Raw genomic sequence first — 14,045 nt, forward strand, 5'->3', positions numbered from 1 at the left:
GTAGAACAAAATATTTAAAGAAGACATTTAAACTGTTAGAACATCTGAGACTACTTGTGTATAAGGAGCTATCTTGCTGAAGGAGCAGGGACCCACATAGGGTTGGGAGATATCCCAAGCTACAGATTCCAAAATTTGAGGGAGGTGTATGATGATCAGCACTGTTTCCAATTTTCTGTTCCAATATATGCAATATGATGGGTGTTCTGTTCTTCAGTCCTCATAGCCTCACAGCCCTGAAGGGAATAAGGAGTAGTGATGAGCGGCAGGGGCTGTATTCGAATTTGCGATATTTCACGAATATTTGGGCAAATATTCATCATATATTTGCGAATTTGAGATTTTTTTTTTGATTGCAAAAAATCGGCAATGTAATATTCGGGTAATGCGCGCAAAATACAGGCGTGGGTCACTTTTGCTGCATCTTTCAAGCTTCTAGAAATCTCCTGAGACTGTAAAAAATGGTTGGCACGGCAGAACATTAGAAATGGCTTTATATGCAGATAGAGTGCTCCGATATATTTGCGATTGCGCACATCGGCACTAATGATGCGAATATTTTGGCGCAATACGTGAAATTTCACATTTTAGCTGGTCTGCATGTATTTACGGACAACAGAACCATATCATCAGCTACACTATATCAGGATATAACCTACACTGACTATCTCCCACTAATTATCTGTATTATATATATGCGCTAACTAACTATATAATGATAGATAGCTTATATATGAGTGGAAAGCACTGAGCTCAGCTATGTCACTGCTCTCTCTAAGAACTTTTAAAAACTTTAGAAAATGGCTGCTGGGGAGGGTCTTATATAGTAAGGGGTAGGCAGCTTTCCTATTGGTTGCTAGGGATGTTGCTAATCTCAGACAAAGACATTGCAGCCTTCTCATTGGCCCACAAGCAAGAAGGGAGGTAACTGATGAAGAAAAATCTAGAGTATTCGAAATTACAAATATACAGTATATCACTATATTCTAAATGTTTGTGAATTTTTGAAGCGCCAATATTCGCGATTAATATTCGTGCCCAACACTAATAAAGAGAAAAGGTCTTGGAACAGGCTCCGGGCTGCCCAGACAGACACCAGTAGAGAGGGTCATTTGATCCACCAACAAGCATGATCAGCTCCCACAGTTTCATTGGCCACCATGCCGATACTGGTGGCACTTTCATTACACACCTGTCTCTACCTAGACCATTCTCATATGGTTAGCAGAAGGAAATTTGGTGTCACACCCATTACATGTCCTGCCATTGACATCCAGCCACAGTAGCCTTCGTTTGCAGTTGTATCGTGAACTAAAAACCTGGACTGCTCCAGACTGGAACTGTATCATTTTTAAGTGATGAATCCAGGTCGGGTTGCAGTATGGAGGCCTTGTGGTGAGCACTGCTGTGGAGTGACACACTGCCCAAACTGCTGGTGTGATGATCTGGGGAGCCATCGTATACGACAGTCGGTCACCCCTAATAGTGATACGAGGGACATTAAAAGCTCCTCAATATGTGCAGGACATCCTGCCACCACATGTGTTCCTCTCTTGGCAGGGTAGCCCCTCATCAGCAGGATAATGCTCCACATAGAAATGGTTTCCCAGGAACATCTCTTCCAGATGCCCGGCCACCATATTTATTTCCAATCCAGCAGTTATGGGACCAACTGGGACACCAGCTTCACCAACTAATAAGTGTGCAGAAACTACAGGCCCATCTGTAACATCTGTGGGCAAATGTGCCGCAGGATACCATACAGAACCTGTATGCCTCCATGCCCAACCATATCTCATCTTGTATCCAGGCTAGAGGCCATATCTCATCTGCATTTTCATCCGTCTCACTGTTATAAGACAGTTAATCAGTCAGCTAATTGTGTCGGTGACATAACGCCTTTTTTGGGAGGGAGATACACCTCATCTGCATCTTTGACATGGAAATGCAATAGTTAATCTTTTTGTTAATTCTGTCAGTGACAGATAAGGATAAGGATGTGGGAGGACTGCAACAGTGCATCTCTGATGATGATGACGAAACACAGGTGTCAACTGCTGGGGATTTCTGTATTGTGCAGAACGGCAAGGAGGGCAGGGGTTAGGAGTGGGTGGAAGATGATGTGGAGGAGGATGAGGTCCTAGACCCCACATGGCATCCAGGTCATGTTAGTGATGTGTGTAGTTTGGAGGAACTGGGGATTGTGCAGCATTAGCCGCACAGCAAAAGAGGGAGCAGGATGCAAAAGAAGAGTGGCCTGCTACTGCCCACCGTGCCAAGGGACATAGCACAACAAAGCCAGCTTAAAGGATTTCCTTGGCGTGGCAGTTCTTCAGGCAATGGTTTGCACGCTGTGCAGTCACAGAGCCTGAAGCAAGGCATAAATGTTCTAAACCTAAACACCACCTGCTTGACCAGGCATCTAACTGCAAAGCATGAGCTGCAGTGGAGTAGATATCTGAAGAACCACAAAATATCTGAGGCTCCTCCTGCTTCCTCTTCTGCTGCGGTTTCGGCCTCTTCCTCCCCCTCTGGAGCGACAGGGTCACTTGGCACCCCTCAAAGTGAGGATGTGACAGCAAAACTACCACCAGTGTTACCAAGCATCTCCACACTGTCCCATGGAAGCATTCAGCTATATATCCCCAAACACTAGAGAGAAAGAGGAAGTACCCCCTACCCACCTGCGAGCCACTTCACCACCAATGAGTGGGCCTCCATGCGTGAAGCGTGTGCGGTTTTGCGCTGTTTAAAGTACTCCACCAACATGCCCAGTGCCGATGATGTCGTCCTCAGCATTACCATCCCACTTCTATGCCTCCTTGAAAAAAACATTTGGGAGATGATGGATGAGGGTGTGGCACAGGAGGAAGAGGAGGAGGAACAGGGATCATTCCCATGGTGATCAGGTCAGTTGTCCAGGTGGCTCAGAGGGTGGGTTCCTGCAGCCAGGTACCCAACTGTCCAGCCAGGGCACAGTTTTGTAGGATGACGAGGTGGAGGATGATGAGAAGGATCCATGTTCACAGCAGGGTGGCACCCAAATCAGCTCATGGCCATCACTGGAGCATGCCTGGGGGGGATACAGAGGACACAGACAATATACCTCCCACCGAGGACAGCTTGTCATTGCCTCTAGGCAGCCTGGCACACATGAACCATTACTGGGTGGCCACCCTGCTGGATCCCTGCTACAATGACAACGTACCGTCCTTAATTCCGTCACTGGAGCGTGATCGTAAGATGCGCGAGTACAAGCGCACGCTGGTAGACGCGCTGCTGGTGGCATTCCCACCTGACAGCGAGGGCACAGTGGAAGCACGAGGTGGAGGAGAAGGAGGAAGTCACCAACGCAGCTGGGGCACCGCCAGAACCTCAGAAGGCAGGGTTAGCATGGCTGAAATGTTGTCACCTCGCCATAACAACCTGCACCACCAGCTGATATGGAATGTCTTAGCAGGAGGCAGCATTTGAAAAACATGGTGGAACAGTACCTGTGCACATGGCCCGAACTTGCCATTTACACCTTGGAGGTGCTGGCCTGCCCTGCAGCCAGTGCATTGTCTGAACGTGTGTTTAGCACGGCAGGGGGCGTCATCACAGACAAGCGCAGTCGCCTGTCCACAGCCAATGTGGCCAACTCACATTCATTAAAATGAACCAGGCATGGATCCCACAGGACTTGTCCGTACCTTGTGCAGAATAGAGAAGTATACCGGCCTCACCCAGCCATTGTTATACAGGACTCCAGTGCAATTTGTGTGTTCTCTTTCCCACCCTATAGTATACAGCAACCCACAGTATGCAGTATAGCACCCTATAGTATACAGCACCACACAGTATGCAGTATAGCACCCCACACTATACAGTACCCCACAGTATATAGTACAGCAGTATAGCACCCCACAGTATACAACACCTCACAGTATACAGTAGAGCAGTATAGCACCTCACTGTATACAGCACCCCACAGTATACAACACCTCACATATACAGTAGAGCAGTATAGCACCTCACCGTATACAGCACCCCACAGTATACAACACCTCACAGTATACAGTAGAGAAGTATAGCACCTCACTGTATACAGCACCCCAAACTATACATGATACAGCACCCCACACTATACAGCCCCCCACACTATACAGTACAGCAGTATAGCACTCCACAATATACAGCACTCACAGTATACAGCCCCCACAGTATTCAGCCCCCCACAGTATACAGTACAGCAGTATAGCACTCCACAATATACAGCACCCACAGTATACAGCCCCCCATACTATACAGCAGTATAGCACTCCACAATATACAGCACCCATAGTATACAGTATACAGCCCCCACAGTATACAGCCCCCACAGTATACAGTACAGCAGTATAGCACTCCACAATATACAGCCCCCACACTATACAGTACAGCAGTATAGCACTCCACAGTATACAGTATACAGCCCCCTATACTATACAGTACAGCAGTATAGCACTCCACAATATACAGCACCCACAGTATACAGTATACAGTCCCCCACAGTATACAGCACCCCACTATACAGTAGTTTACAGTATATTAGCATAACAGCCCCTGTCACCTTTTTCTGATGTAATCTTCACAAAAAAAGCTCCACAGTTAAGGCAAACTTCTACAGCAACACTCCTGGTAGAAAGGACCTTGATGACCTTATAGCCATGTGACCAGTAATATTGCTAGGTTACTGGTCACATGGTGATGATGTCATCTAAGGTCCTAGAGAATCACAGCTCTCACAGTACACTGCCTGGAGTGCCGGCAGGCATGGTATGGCAGCACCCCCTGTGTAGCTGACAGCCTGACACCCGGGGCAGTGGCTAGCAGGCTCAAGAGGCAGCTGCCTTGGGCCCCCCAGGATCAACTGGGACCGGGGCAGCTGCCCATTTTGCCCCTACTTAAATACAGCCCTTGATGACGGAATGCCTCTATGGGCTTGCAAAACGGATGCGTTCCATTTCCATTATGCAGGGGAGGACTCTCATTCCATTATAGAATTGCATTATGGTCCTGTGGTAACAGAATCCATAATGCAATTCACCTCTTACCAGTAAACGAAGCGTGAACAAATTTAAAAATTTGAAATTCGTTCATCTCTAATTGACACCATAGACGCAATGGATGTCCCTCATTGTGAGCAGAAGCTTCTTCGTGTGTAACTGAGAACTCATCTTCACAAACAGCTTTATTCTTTGATTTATCTTCATTATTTCATCCACTGCGAGCTGCTCTGTTGCCGGGGGCAACGATAATGACTTCAATTATCTTATGAAAGTAATTATGCTGGAAATAGACATTTATGCCTTGTCCTATATATTACCGTTCATTTATTCAGTCGATTACACATATATTTACCAGGGAGACAGCAGCCTACAGGACGTGTCACTCGTGTGTATACCGCTATATAGATAACGAGCGCTTAACCACATCAACCACATCTATTTCAGATCATGTCCTCAGCGAATGACCAGGAATAGCCCCAGTTTTTTCTGTACATGCCGATTTCAAAGCTACAGTAGGACTTTTTTGTCCCCTGTTCGGTTCTTCAGATCAGTTTTGTGTCTTTTTTTGGTCACACTGTCGGGTTTTTATTCTGACATTTTCATAAAAGTCTCTATTTTTTTTGCATTATTTTAATATTACAACGTGGCACTGAAATACATGCTTATAGGTTGGGTCCCGTTTCCATGACGGTCATTTTTAAATAAGGGATGTATAGCTTTGGATCCTCGGGGGCGGGGCTATATCTGTAGTTGTGCCAGTGATGGCCGTTTTTACACTCTTGTATTTATTTATTTTTGTAGTTATTTGTTTACTTTATATTTGCTTATTTTTTAAACTTATGCACCTGACGATCAGATCATCATTGGGATTGCAGCAGCAGACGGTATTGCTGCTTCCTGTACTATTTGAGCGCCTTGTATACAGTTTTCAGGGAACTACAGACTGTAAGAACATATTCCCTGCCTTCTCTATAGAAAGTCAGGCTGTTTCTTACCCCCGGCAACTCTCTCATGCAGCTGCACATTGTTTTGGCAATGTTATACATGTACAACCAGACATTTTAGGATGATAAGGGGCCAGCAGGGTGATAAAAGATAATGTCTGGACCCCCTTACTTTTATAGGGCTCCTTGTCTCAATCTACAGTTAGTGCAACAGTTGTCTGATATATTGCTTTTTCTCGCTGCTTGTTTAGTTATTCGCAGTATGCATGGAGTAGCAGCATATACAGTATATAGCGGTTGTACAGTTTGTACACTGAATCACGGTACATACTGTAGTCCTCCTATACCACTGTACAGTATATGCAGACCACTTACGTCTCATCAGCATATCCTCTGGTTAAATCTCTGCCACCGGTCATGACATTGAATCAGTTTGACCAATAGATTTCAATATCAGGAAAATTACAATCTGAAAGCACTGAAATCTCACGGGTTGACTCCCTCACAATGATGGGGTGCTCTTCCTTACGTTTTTTTTTTTCTTGACTTAACATATCCCAGGATTAGTGGCATGAGCCGACCAGCTTCGTAAGCAAACATGATTTTGTGATACTCTGTCGGGAGATGTTAAAATGGGTGTCCCTTGAAAAATATTCTACAGTTTTAAAACCAGTACCTGGATCTGAATGCTTTTAGAATTGCGCATAATTACACGTTTATTATAGCTACTGGGTTGTTCTATGAAATCTATCTGTATAGCGCCACCTGCTGTGTGTTCTTTTTCTAATTTCTCTTTCCACATCACTGAGATGGAAGCACATACTCTGTTCCATCCTTTAACTGCCACTAAGTGCAGTAGAAAGGACACACCTACTGAGAAAGGACACACCTACTGAGAAAAGACACACCCACTGAGAAAGGACACACCCACTGAGAAAGGACACACCTACTGAGAAAGGACACACCTACTGAGAAAAGACACACCCACTGAGAAAGGGCACACCTACTGAGAAAGGACACACCTACTGAGAAAGGACACACCTACTGAGAAAAGACACACCCACTGAGAAAGGACACACCTACTTTTAATAAAATATAGGGAACGTAAATGGTAATAGTGGGTGGCTTCTTTGCTTCATTTAGGGTCAGGTGTCCATGGGGGTTTACGGGGTTAAGGTTTTGGATGACTGACTGTAGGGTGTTTGTTTGTCGCGGCAGTCGTGGCGGGGGGAGGTCATAGAAGCTGGGGCTACTGGATGGTACAGGTGAATGAGAGGGCCTCAATGGTGGGGCTGGACCCTCAGAGTTGGGGCACCTGGTTGGCTTAGTGTGGCGTCCATCAGTGGGTGTCCCCGAGCTTGTGGTACGCGGCTGGGGGCAAGATGGAATTGCCGTGATGGTTTTTGGTCGGTCAAGGTGCATTACGCGGCTTCTAGGACCTGCCTCGTCAGTTCTAAGTCAGAAGGGTTATGTTATTATCATTGTAATTATTTATGTTGTTTATGTTATTTATATTATTTAATAAAAGATGGCTGCTGTGGCCGATTTAATCGAACAGTGGCTGTGCGTGGTTATTAGGGAAGGTGAAAGGGTTGGATGGGTTAGTTAACGGATGGTTGGGTGCCCGAGCTTAGCCTATAACCCTACTCAAGCCCTCCGTCCATCCTGTCATCCTGCAAGTTGATCCAGAGGAAGGCAAAAAAAAAAAACTGTGCGGTAGAAGCCAATTTTCCTCACTTTAGGGGGAAAAATCCTTCCGACTCAGAATAACTCCCTGGATCAGCGACCCCTCTCTAGTAGCTATAGCCTGTAATATTATTACACTCCAGAAATACATCCAGGCCCCTCCTGGACTCCTTTATTGTACTCCCCATCACCACCTCCTCAGGCAGAGAGCTCCATAGTCTCACTGCTCTTACCGTAAAGAATCCTTTTCTATGTTTGTGTACAAACCTTCTTTCCTCCAGACGCAGAGGATGTCCCCTCGTCACAGTCACAGTCCTGGGGATAAATAGATGATGGGATAGATCTCTGTACTGACCCCTGATATATTTATACATAGTTATTAGATCTCCCCTCAGTCGTCTTTTTTCTACTTTATTACTTTAGTTGCCCTTCTCTAAACCCTCTACAGTTCTAGCTTTGTTAGGATGAGGTTGTCATGTAATAGATTATGGATGATTTTACTTTTTTACATTTTTCATGGTAGAACCCTTTAATGTTCAAGGCCATAAATGGATACAGAAAAAAGTTTTTTTTACAGATGTGGTTCTGGTCCATGTTGGGTTTGCTCATTTATAAACACATCATTTTCAAGACACCCAAGGTTAACCCACTTTCTCCATAAAGTCTAAAATAAATAGCATTTTTGGTTTTGTCATTTATATGACTATGTGTTTGTAGACGGTCACAAAGACTATATGTGCAGGATCCACTTCTAGACGACTCAAGCCTCGTATCTTAGAGCGCTTGATATCAGCAGTCAATGGAACCCGAATAAAAGAGAGAGTTTCAGAATCAACCGGAGGGGCAGACGGACACAAGGTATGACATAATCAGGATTTTTCCACTGCGATTCCTGTGCACCACTGTCCACTAGGCTTAGATTTAAACTGCAAAATCATGTTACATTATTTTAGGGCATTTGTCAGCAGATTTGTACCTATGACACTCTGGCCTGTTACATGTGCACCTGGCAGAAGAGATGAGCGAACCTATGGAAGTTCTGGTTCGCCGGGTTCAGCCAAACTTCGGGTCAAAGTTCGGGACCAAACTTGATCCCGAACCCCATTGAAGTCAATGGGGACCCGAACTTCACTTAATTTTTTTCCATTGTAACATGGTTATATCGGAAAATAATAGCATTCTTAAGACACAATGCAAAAAAATTTGGCCATTAAGGGGTTAAAAAAACTCGCCTCATCCACTTGATCATGCTGCACGTGGTGAGCGCAGTGACATCACCGCGCACATCGCAGGTCCTGCTAAATGAAGATCGAAGAGACTGCTGCAGTGCGGTCAAGTGGATGAGTTGTTTTTTGTTAGTTTTTTAACCCATAAATGGCCATATTGTTTTGCACTCTGTCTTAAGAATGCTATTATTTTCGGATATAACTATGTTATAAGAGAAAATACTAAAATCACCTGAACACCGAACCCGGACTTCTGTGAAAAAGTCCGGATTCAGGTCCGGCTACCCGAACTTTGGAGTTCGGCTTCGCTCATCCTTAGTTGGCAGCTGAATACATATGTGTTGGTCAAATGTTCATATCTGCTCGCATTGCTTAGAAAAATGACGTTTTAATATATGCAAATAAGCCTCTAAGAGCAACGGGGGCGTTATCGTTACACCTAGAGGCTTAGCTCTCTCTGCAAGTGTCACACCCACTGCACTTTGATTGACAGGACCAGATGTGATGACTTTTACTCTACAGAAGGCCTCATGCAGACGACCGTTGTTTCATTCCGTGTCTGTTGTTCGTGATTTTCTGCGGACCCATTGACTGTCAATAGGTCCGTTGAAAACTCAGCTAATGCACCGTTTGTCATCCGCATCCGTGATCCGTGGTTCCAGTCCGTCAAAAAAATATAACCCGCCCTATTTTTTTCATGGAAAACGGTTTGCGGACCCATTCAAGTCAATGGGTCCCTGAAAAAACACGGAGGCACACAAGATTGTCATCCGCGTCCGCGTCCGTTTTTTTCCTATCATTTGCATGACAAACTTGACTTAGACTTTTTTTTACTTTCCTTCATGTCTGGTGATCCTCCAAAAATAAAGGAAGACACACGGAAACTAAAACGGAAACGGATCACGGAACAACGGAACCCCATTTTGCGGAACGGAACACAACTACGGTCGTGTGCATGAGGCCTTACCCTGTCAATCAAAGTGCAGAGGGCGCAGCAGTTGCAGAGAGAGCAGAACCTCTAGGTGTAATGGCAACGCCCCCGTTGCTCCTAGCGGTCATTTGCATATATTAAAACATCATTTTTCTCAGCAATGCGGGCGCATATGACCATGGGACCAACACAGATGCCGTCAGCTGCCAAGTGCACATGTAACAGTTCAGCCAGTGTCATAGGGACAAAACTGCTGACAGATGCCCTTTAAGTATTTTGGTCCTTTTTTTTATAACGTTGTTGCCATCTGATATAATTTGGGGTTTACATACTATTGGCCACACTGTGCATAGGGTTCACTTATTGACCATAGACATTCAGATGTGTTCAGATTCATATATGTTATTTTTCCATCTGCTTATATCAGCACAATTTATTCCATGTAATCAGTGTGACAACTTTCCGTTCCAATTGATGGAATTACCATTAGCGCTGTTTTATTATGCGTGCATGTTTTTATGATGCATTTCATATCAATTACATGTATATTGCTTGGAATTCTTCACTCTATTATGTGCGTTCCGCCCCCGTAGTTGTACAGAACGTTCTGAATGCTGGACAATTACCTTTAGACGCTATGTTACATGTGTCCGATCAGTGGTTGTGATGTTCATTGCGTCCTGTCGAGGGTTTGGCTAGCATGATGCGATATTTATGTTTTTTTTCTCTCCCAGCAGTCATCACAAGGAATCAATTTGGTCAATAAATCCCAACAGCAGGAAAATCACAATGTGACAACATTACAGTAAATTCTCTTGGGCCGATTCACTCTGAATGATGAGATGTTCTTCTTACCTATCCCAAGTTTAGTGGCACGAAATGACCATCTGTTGGGAGTTATTTATGTCATTTGTGTCCACAAAGAGGTTGTGATGTGAACTGCAGCTTGTTGAGGGTTTTACTAGCTTATTGCAATATTGTATCAAATTCTTAATGGAATTGAAGGTAAGGTAAGGGCGGACACCTCGGTAATTCATTGCTGCTATTTCACATGCGTCCAGCAAGGTGTTAATGTCGAGCACGGAGTGAAATGATGAGGGGGGAGCAGGCCAGTTTGCTGCTTCTCCTGGTGGTATCAGGGCACCTTCGCGTCTTGCTTCCTTGCCGAGCTGGAGTCAGCGCCTGAAGATTTGTGAAGATAACCAAACACAAGAAAAGGTCAGAAAATGTTAAACAAAAGACAGAAGAACTGAGCGGACGTCAACCATTAATTTGACATTTGCTGCAGAGTGAAATGATGCTGCAGATTCAAACAAACCGGCTGGAAGCATCTTCAGGAAAATACGCTCAGATCATTGCCAAGAAATTTTTATTAAAAATAAATGAAAAAGAAAAATATGTTTAGGACTCAAAATTGGTGATTGCAAGTTCTGCATCAATTACCTAGGGAGTAAGATGAAGCTCTTGGGACCCAAAGCAAAATATACTGCAGCATTTAAGCCGATCAGCAGGGATGATTAGGTCCTCATAGATCTGATATTTAGATGCCTGTCTTAAGGATACATTGTGTTCGGAAAGTCTTCAGATCCTTTCACTTTTTTTTCACATTTTGCTATGTTGCTCCTTGAGTCAATATATAAAAAAAAAATCATGTTTCCCCAATCAATCTGCACTCAATACCCCATAATGAGAAAGGGAAAACAGAATTTTTGAAATTTTAGCAAATTTATTAAAAAGAAAGAACAAAAATTTTGCATGGACATAAGTATTGACACCATTTGCTATGACAGTTGACATTTAACTCTTGGGCCTCCAATTTCTCTGGGTCATCTTTGAGATGTTTCTCCATCTTGGTTGGAGTCACCTGTGGTGAATTCAGGTGATTGGACAGGATTTGGAAAGACACAACCCTGTCTATGTAAGATCTCACAGCTGACAATGCAAATCAGAGCACAAACCAAGCCATGAGGAGCAAAGAACTGCCTGTAGAGCCCAGAGATAGGATTAGGGGAAGGCACAGATCTGGAGAAGGGGACAAAAACATTTCTGTTGCACTGAAAGTTTCCAAGATCACAGTGACCTCCATGATTCTTACATGAAGAGGTTTGGAACAACCAGGACTCTTCCTAAAGCTGGCCACCCCTCCAAATTAAGTAATCGGGGGAGGAGGGCCTTGGGGCCTCGGTAAGAGAGGTTACCAAGAACCCAATGATTACTCTCACTGAGCTCCAAATATCCTGTGTGCAGATGGGAGAAGCTTCCATAAGTTCCATTATCACTGAAACCTCCACCTATCTGGGCTTTAAAGGCAGAGTGACCAGAAAGAAGCCTCTTCTCAGTAAAAGACACATGAAAGCTGCCTTTCTAAGGATCCTTAGACTGTGAAAAACAAGATTCTCTGGTCTGATGAAAATAAGATTGAACATTTTGGCCACTCATCACCTGCCCAATACCATCCCTACAGTGAAGCATGGTGGTGGCGGCATCATACTGGGGGAATAGGGAGACTGGTCAGGGTGGAGGAAAAGCTGAATGGGGCAAAGTATAGAGATAATAATGAGAACCTGATCCAGAGCTCTGGACCTCAGACTGGGCCTGAAGGTTCATCTTCCATCAACACAATGACCCTAAGCACAGAGCCAAGACAAAACAGGAGCGGCTTAGAGACATCTCTGTGAATGTCCTAGAGTGGCCCAACCAGAGCCCCGACCCTAAAGGTCTTTGGAGAGACCTCAAAATGGCTGTCCACCGACAGCCCCCATCCAACCTGACTGAGCTGGAGAGGATCTGCAGAGAAAAATAGCAGAAAATCCTCAAATCCAGGTGAGAAAACCTTGTGACATCATCCCCAAGAACACTGGAGGCTGAAATCACTGCCAAAGGGGCTTCAACTAAGTCCTGAGTAAAGGGGCTGAATAGTAATGTCAATGCAAGATTTTTATTTTTACTTTTCAATTAATGAACTCAGATTTCTAGCATTCTGTTCTCATTTAATCATTATGGGGGATTGAGGGCAGAATGATGGGGGAAAAACTGGATTTTTTTTAAATTAGTACAAGTAGCAACATAACAAAATGTTAATAAAGTGAACGGGTGTGAAGATTTAAAGAGGACCTTTCACCCATTATTACACTGTGAACTAAGCATAGACATGTAGAGCGGCGCCCGGGGATCTCACTGCACTTACTATTATCCCCGGGCGCCGCTCCGTACTCCCGCTATGCCCTTCAGTATCTCCGGTCACAAAGTTATGATATGCTCTGTGCTGCTGACGTTGTACTCTTTAAAATGCATGACACCAAAGCCATGTGGCTTAGAGGATCTTTTCAATCAGGGGACTCATGTTCTCGCCTAGACCTCCAGAGCTGTCCCTTAAAGGGGTTGTCCGGGACCAAATGTTTTTTTAAAAAACACGTTTACTCACAATGTACATCTAAGTAAAGGCCTCCATACATTTTCAGCTATTTTTGCCACTTCTATGTGGCTCCAACGGTCCCCCACTCATTGTTTATATATCTGTTTATCTTTACCTGACTTCCGGCTGCACTTCCCTGTGGGTCCTGGGGCAGCGCAGCATCAGGTGGTTACAGCTGTCTCTTTGCTCTGCTGTAACTCCGCCCCCTCATCAATATTCACCTCAATTCATTCTGAAGCTCACCGGACTGGAGGGGCGGGGCTGAGCAGGTTGTTGAGGGGCGTGGCTTAGTGGGATGTCGGCCAGCCGCTGTAACTCCGCCCCTCATCAATATTCACCTTGATTCATTTGCTGCCAGTGACGTCACCGGGCTCCCTGAGCAGCGGAAGAGAAAGCTTTGCTTGCCTGCAAGGGACCAGGTACGTCACTGAGGAGAAGAAAACTGTAACTTCCAGCCATGAATTTCAAAGATGAAAACGGGGCTGCAGAAATCTGTGACAAAGGTACTACCTGCTTGTATGTAATGTGTATGCCACACTTGTACTATTAGAGCAATGTCCCCAATCCCGGACAACCCCTTTAAAGATCAGGTGGAGCATGATCACGGAGAGGATGAAGAAGCCAAATCATTATAGCTGCCTCATCTTTTATATCTTCTCCATGTACTGAACCCGAAGCTAGACAATCAGTGTTCAAAGTTCCGCTACAGCATAAGGCCTCATGCACACGACCGTTGTTTCATTCCGTGTCCGTTGTTCAGTTTTTTGTGATTTTCTGCAGACTTATTAACTTTCAATGGGTCCGTTGAAAACT

The sequence above is a fragment of the Bufo gargarizans genome, chromosome 6 (genome assembly GCF_014858855.1).
Source record: "Bufo gargarizans isolate SCDJY-AF-19 chromosome 6, ASM1485885v1, whole genome shotgun sequence".
In the NCBI taxonomy this organism is placed as follows: domain Eukaryota; kingdom Metazoa; phylum Chordata; class Amphibia; order Anura; family Bufonidae; genus Bufo; species Bufo gargarizans.